The 7,394-nt window shown below is 47.3% G+C and overlaps 1 pseudogene; it reads right to left on the bottom strand.

The window, feature by feature from the left end:
- Positions 1-4,084: 4,084 nt before the first annotated feature.
- On the bottom strand, positions 4,085-7,103 carry LOC115327348 (annotated as a pseudogene).
- Between the last annotated feature and the right edge of the window lie 291 nt (positions 7,104-7,394).

Below are 7,394 nucleotides of genomic sequence, written 5' to 3'. Positions count from 1 at the left end.
CCGCTCAAGACGCTGGAAGAAATCGCAGCACAGGTCAGTGGATCCAGAGTCTTCACGCTTCTCGACTTGAACAAGGGCGTTTTGCAACTAACAGTGTCCGAGAAGTCCCAAAAATACCTGGCGTTTAGCACGTTATAGGGGAGGTACACCTTCCTACGTGTTCCTTTCGGTGTGGCAACGGCACCCGAAATATTTCAAAAAGTGATCACAGAAATCCTGAAAGGCCTCCCGAATGTCGCAAACTCCATGGATGACATACTCATATATGCCAAGACGATGGAGGAGCTGAACAAACACACCAAAGCAGTCTTGGAAAGACTCGGACAAGAAGGTGCCAAACTCAACCAACAGAAATGTGTCTACAACCAAGCAAGAGTCAAGTTCCTAGGACATGTCCTAACAGACAAAGGCACTGAAATAGACAAGGAAAAGGTTGAAGCCATTGAGAAAATCAAAGAACCAAGAAACAAGGTTGAATTACAACGTCTCCTTGGCATGCTGCAATACCTGCAGAAGTTCATACCCAACCTAGCAGAGAAAGCAGTCCCACTGAGAAAGTTTCTGAAGCAAGACACAGCATGGCTTTGGACAGAATAGCAGAGCGCTGCATTTCAAGTGATCAAGAAGGACCTCAAAGAAGCCCCAACCCTACAGTACTGCGACGTCAATAGAGAGCTGACTCTATCAGTGGACGCCAGCTCAGAAGCACTAGGCGCAGTACTCATGCAGGATGGGAAGCCCTTGGCTTACGCATCAGCCACACTAACTCCAGCAGAGATGAACTATCCACAGATAGAAAAGGAAGCCTTGGCAATACAATACGGCTGCAAGAAATTGCACTCCTACATCTGTGGAATTAGGGAAAGGACTCGTTGGTTTTTAGAGTAAGAGAACATGGTTTATTTCTAGTGAAAACTCATTTACGTAAAGTTAGCGAAGGCACGTCCGCCTTCTACCGTCGTTCGAACAAGAAGGGAGAAGTCGCCCGCACCAAGCTTCGGTCCAAGAGGGGGGCTCGTCCGTTTATGACCCCACGGTGGGGCGCGCTCTCCCCGCGGCTCCCGGTCCCTCTCCGCGGTTTCCTGGAAAGGGGCTGGTGCCTCGGTTTCGGCTCGTCTTCGAAGTCGTTTTCCCATCCCTCTTCCCGGCTCGGGCTTCTCCAAGTTCTCTTCTTTTTATTTTACAAGAACATCTATGGGCTACCACTGACCATAGAAACTGATCATCGTCCTCTTGAAAGCATCAGTAAGAAATCACTGGGACTTGCACCACCTCGATTGCAGAGACTCCTCTTTGACATACAACACTACGCACCCAAGATTGTATACAAGAGAGGGAAAGATCTTCACATTGTAGACCTCCTAAGCCGTGACTGTGAAACTGATGAGAGCGCCAACACATGTACCGAAGACTTGGAGGTACTAGCCATCTTGCCAATGTCGGAAGAAACTTTCAGAGAACTCAGAACATCAATCAAACAGGACGAAGCACTGCAAAGCTTTATGCAGTCAGTAAAGACTAGATGGCGTCCAACGACAAGAACGACGGAAACACAGAAACTCTTCTCACCAGTGCGTGACGAGCTATCAGCTTACGAAGGCTTGCTGTTCCGTAGTGATCGCATAATTATCCCAAAGACGTGGAAACACAGGGTTCTACAAGCAGCACACTCTGGACACCTTGGGATCAACAGCAGCCTCAAACGTGCACGAGAGACGGTATACTGGCCAGGAATATCAAACGACATCGGATATCATGTCCAGGCATGCAGTGTCTGTGAATCGTCACACAAGAGACCGCCGAAGGAGCCACTCAGCCCGAAAGAAATTCCCAACTTGCCCTGGGAACGAGTAGCTGTGAACTTGTTCGACTACAAAGGAATACCACACGTTGTGATTGTGGATAGCTACTCCGGGTACACAGACTTTGCTAAACTTCAAAACAGCACGGCAGCAGAAGTAATTATTGCAATGAAACGCTGGTTTGCAGCTCATGGCATACCACGAGTCGTAGAGTCCGACAGTGGGACCTGCTTCACAGCACGGGCATTCCGCACCTTCGAAGAGGAGTGGCAGTTCCAACTTCGAACGTCAAGCCCATTGTACCCCAGGTCTAACGGCCTTGCTGAACGGGCATTACAGACTGTGAAGAACATACTCAAGCGGTGTGCCATAAATGGTAGCGACGTTTACCTAGCAATGCTGAACCTAAGAAATGTGCCACGCGACGGAGACCTTGGCTCACCTGCACAACGTCTCTACGGAAGACGAACGAACACAACATTGCCGACGAAAAGCGACCTACTCAAGCCGAGAACAATCCAAAAGGTCAAAAGCAAAATGGAAGAAACACGTATGAAGCAGAAGTTCCATACAGACAAGGGTACAACAGCTGCACCCGCCATAAATATAGGTGGCAGTGTGCGTATCTGGGAAAGTCCAAGGAAGTGGATACCAGGTTCATTTATCAGCAAGCATGGTGCCCCAAAATCGTGCGTGTTCCAGACACACACCACGGCATTATCAGAAGAAAACAAATCAATGATAAGGCCCACCAAAGCGCAGTTCAGTACCAGCTTGAGGATGCTACAACAAGCATCGCTGAACCCAGCCAAGGAGCTCAAGAGACGCAGCCACCATCGCAAAGATACACAGCCCCTTCAGTGTCAAGCGGCCCAAGCGGCATCACAGTGACTCGGGCCAGCCGCGCTGTCAAGCCAGTGTTCAAACTGGACCTTTAATGAAAAGGGAAGATGTGACGGTAGCCCGTGCTTAGTGATAAGCATCATTAACATCGTCGTCACTTCTCCTCCGTTCAAGAAGGCGTCGGGTCGCCATTACGCCATGCTTCATGTAACCGCCAATTCCAGTTCTATTAAAATTTGTTGACTCAAACAACTGAGTCGTAAGACTACGCGAGTAACACGATACACGTCACACCCAGCGTGCTCCCAAACGGTGGCCCGACGCCTTCTGTGGCGTAGCCAGGAATGTTTTTCGGGGGGGGGGGGGGGGGGGGGGGGGGGGTGAGATGGCTGAGGTGGCTGGGATGTCCATGACATGGGGTGCGGAGAGGGGAATGGGGTTCCAAATTCATGTGTATGTTATAGGGTCAACTGGACATTTCTAGGGGGGGGGGGGGGGGCTGAAGCCCCATAAGCACCCCCCCCCCCCCCACCTGGCTACGCCCCTGGTTCCGTATGTTTTAGTACAAGACGATGCCTTTCCTTTCAAGACGAATCTGATAACGCCGTACCCAGGCATGCATGACTCAAATAGCCCAAAACAGTACACAACTCCAGGCTGTCAAGAGCACGTAGGGGCACTGAGTATGATTTCGGCATCATGTGTTCACGTCAGCTAAGAAGTCGAATGAGCCTGCTACCAGATAATCTGATTGCAGTCATCGGGGCTTGTTGTTGTCTTCATAATTATCTGATGGAAGAAGGCAGGCAGGTCCCCCGCGATTTACTGATACTGCCGCCACCTTGTTCCAGGTAATTCTAGGAAGATTACCGAGCCGCTCACGCAGGTAAAACGGCATGGCTGTAATAACCTCGCTAACAGAGCAGCGGCCGTACGGGACAGCTTCGCGAGCCTGGCGCTATATCATGGCAGTAAGGTACAAAATTGCTTTCTACCTTGCCAAAAAGAATCCAACCCAGCCCAACCTAAGTGAGACCGCACACAAGAAGCATTGTTAGGATTTTCGCAATCTTTCTGGCTGTGTGCTTTTTTTCAAGCGCCGTAAGCTTAGTTCTTTAACATAACATACCGTGTATAATAAATGCTGCTTCGAGAGAGCATACTTCGCCCAAATTTTATTCAAATAAAGTAGGACACAGAAGGGCATAAAGTGACCATAAAACAATTGTGAAAATTAACAAAACAGAACCTGGCGAAATGCAAGCCATACTCTTTCCATTTTAGTGGTAAATACAAAAATGTTGGGCCAGAAATCCGATTACAGCATGAGATAAATTGCATAGCACACATTGCAGGTAACAAAAAAGAAAGAAGTTAATTTACTTTGAAACAAAAATAATTTCAGCACTTTCCACGTAAACAAGATTGCTGTGCGTGTTTTAAGCAGGTTCACTGCCACCGAACATTGCACTTGAAGTAGACACTGCATCTAGCAATAAACTGTGAATTTTAAGCTTCAACATCTCCTTGCTTCTTTCATTCAGCCTGGCTAGGAGTGGCTTCATGCTGAGAACACTTTCATCAGCATCTGCGGCTGGCGTAGATTGCAGTTCGTGTAGTCGCTGTCTGTTTTCAGGTACTGTAGCAACCATTAGCTCATCTAGATCTATTTTTCTTCTTTTTTGAGGGTGGACTTTTTCAATTCTTCAAATTTAAGGTGACACTGGCAGTGCTGTGCGAGGGACTTGCTAGGTTCTCGGCAGGAAAGTTGTCATGGTCGCCTGGCGGCCTCGGCGGTTCTGGGTCCTACTCGTGCTCAGGAAGCTCAAGCAATGGCATAGGCGTTTCCACACAACTGTCGAAAAATGTGCGGCATAAATCTTCAACAGACGAACTTGTGTCGCGGACCGAAGACGACTCGGATGACTTGTCGGCTGATAACTGAGCTTCACTAACATCTGTCTTGCTGCTGGAGAGGGTGCAGTAGGGGGGAAAACATGTTTCGTTTTGTTTTAATCATTTACCTCGTGCGTGACGTCCATCGTATTACGTATATATTTCAAGGAAACTACAAAATGCATTTATTTAAGGCAGCAAGCACACATCAAAATATAGTGAGGGCCGTGAGATGTCACCGGAGCCGCTAGCATGGGAGGCACTACTTATTTATTTATGCACCAAATCTCTCATGCAGTTTTAAGAAAGGGTTGACCCTCTATTTAAAGTAAAAAAGCATGCATGCCGGAAAATGCAGGTAAAATTTGTATGTAATTAGTTGTCATTTAATTTTATTAATGTTACAACAATAAAAGAGTTCAAATTTTATATTTGCACAATATGCACGTAGTCATGGAAGTTGTCACCTTGCAAATGCAGGATGAATAAAGGATGTGCACTTCGCTCAACTGTGGGTTCGCTGTAAGCGTGACATCAATGTTTCTCTTGTAATTTGCGAAAGCGAGGAACTCCATGAGTTCATAAATGAAGAAAAAATATCTCAGGTCTCAGGACTTCATGATCTTTTCTGAGTTGTGTCCACAAGGAACATCAGATTCGGCAGTAGCATCCTAGTCTTTTCAAAGACGGCTTCTCCACACCCAGACTTGTAGTGCGTCCTCCTCTTGCGTAGAAAGTTTTAGCGCAGGCAAGTCCACCTGTGCTGCAGCTTGTCCACTGCATTGCAAAGAGACACAATATGTATATTTCAAGTCACGTTTATTTCACAATTTCCCATGCACGCTAATTTTTCTGTGTGCGCTTCATTTTGGCATGCGTGCAAAGCGGCGTCAAAAATATTTCACCACTGAGACTATAGAGAGTTTTAGTAGATCGTTCCCACGACTGCGATAGCGATACCCGATACTCCGCCACCGCCTCCCTTGCGCATGCATAGTATCGTTATCGGGGCTATCGGAGGTATCGGCACGATCTACTAAAACTCTCCTATAATGCACAGCCGGTGTACGTAAAATGAAGAGAAGTTCGAAGTGAATAACTATTCTGATATCAGTGGGGTATTAAAACTGCTGAAAGCAACGGCGATTATTTGTCTGAAATAAATGTATGTACTTCAAGCAAATTTAAGAACATTACTATTTTCAAAGCACGCCCACTACCTGCTCGATGCTCGAAAAGGTCATTCGGCGTTCGTTGCCATGGACTCCGTGGCAACGAACGCCGAATGACTTTTCAGACGGCGTCAGTATCACTAGGAAGCGTGTCTCCCCCCCCCCCCCCCCCCCCCCCCACCATGGGTTTACTCCACTTCGCGGCGACAGTCTGCCGGCTGCTCTTTACAAAACTACTAAACTTTGGCTAGCAGACGGCGTTCGGAAAATCGGCGATCGTTGCCATAGTGACGGCGATAAAAGCAGACGGCCTTTATGCTGCGGAAAAACACTGCGGCGAAGCGATATGAGGTGCGTGCTGAGGCCCCTCCCGCATGCTTTTCAATGGGCGGAATGCGAACAAAAAAAGTTCGAAATAAGGACTTAACGCAGAAGGCTGGTTTTCTCCAGTGCCTCATAATTTGGCGAACCTTAAATGAAAAGCGTGTTTTTTTTTTTATTTTTTTGCCACCTTGCTCACTGTTGTTGTTGATTTTTCATCCGTAACATGGGTCTAAAGTATCAACTGCCAAAATGCACGATTTGTTAGTCCCCTTTTCCGTCGTCTCCGGTGTTAGCCATCTGTAAACGCTACATCTCTGAGCTCCTTTATTTGCGCAAGACGGAACGATGAAATAAAAGTTTACTCGTTAGAAATCGAATGTAGCATGTATCATAAAACAACAAAAGTGTAAACATCAACTCTTCACATGTCTCGCCCTCCGTGCAGTAATGACACAAGACGATTTAATATCGCGACGCATCTATTTTTTATTATGCTTCGGAGCGCGTGGCAGTGTGTCCCTTTGCTCGAGCTCCTTGCTTTGACTTGTGCAACAATGGCGTTTTAGGTTTTTGCTATTTGTTTTTCTTTTTTTTTCCATAAAATCGCGAGTTGCGCACTGGCTGGAAGCTTCCTGAGCATATTCCAGTTTCAGAAAGGCAAAGTTTTATTAACCATTCCCGGCGCCTTCTTAGCAACGCGCTTTCTTAGCAACGTGCGAGGCCTACGGGGAGATCTTTTTTGCAATAACAAATGGAGCTGTGGTGTCAGAACTGCTTGAGAGTGGCAAGCTAAGATCCCAGTGTGCCTGGCGTTTTTGGCGTTCGGTGAATATTAATACAGCAAACCTCTCGCGCAAATTCTGCTCTCATAGCTCAGATAATCATGCAAAAAAAGAACGCACTCACCATTTCCTTGTAGTACGATGGCCATTTCCTGCCAAGCGTCGTCTTGCAGGTCCTTGTTGCGGTGGGTTTTTAGGCGTTGGTCATAGAGCAGAGGCCTGTGTCGCACTTCTTCTACAAGTAGTTTATCATTGCTCAACGACGCCGTTTCCCCACTACTCATAGGCGAGGAACAAAAAAGGAACGTACTTGTATGTCAGAAAAGCAGGCTGCGGTTGCGCGCGGCCGATTCGCAAAGCGTGGATGCCGGTAGTCACCTGACCGGAAAGAGCTAACCAAAACATGAGACCGCCTAAATATGGCGATAACTCGCTCTGTTGGCTCTAAGCATTCTAAAAATCCCTCAGCCATGATGATACACGGCCGATTTCCCAAGTATCAAAGCAATCAAAGATCGCAACACGCTGAGGGGCGTGTTCCGAAACCAGGACCGTCGAAGAATCCTCGCGCCACT

Source organism: Ixodes scapularis, unplaced genomic scaffold (genome assembly GCF_016920785.2).
Source record: "Ixodes scapularis isolate PalLabHiFi unplaced genomic scaffold, ASM1692078v2 PGA_scaffold9__187_contigs__length_104089568, whole genome shotgun sequence".
Lineage (NCBI taxonomy): Eukaryota > Metazoa > Arthropoda > Arachnida > Ixodida > Ixodidae > Ixodes > Ixodes scapularis.
The sequence above is the reverse complement of the archived record's forward strand: the minus strand, read 5'-3'. Positions and strand labels throughout refer to the sequence as shown.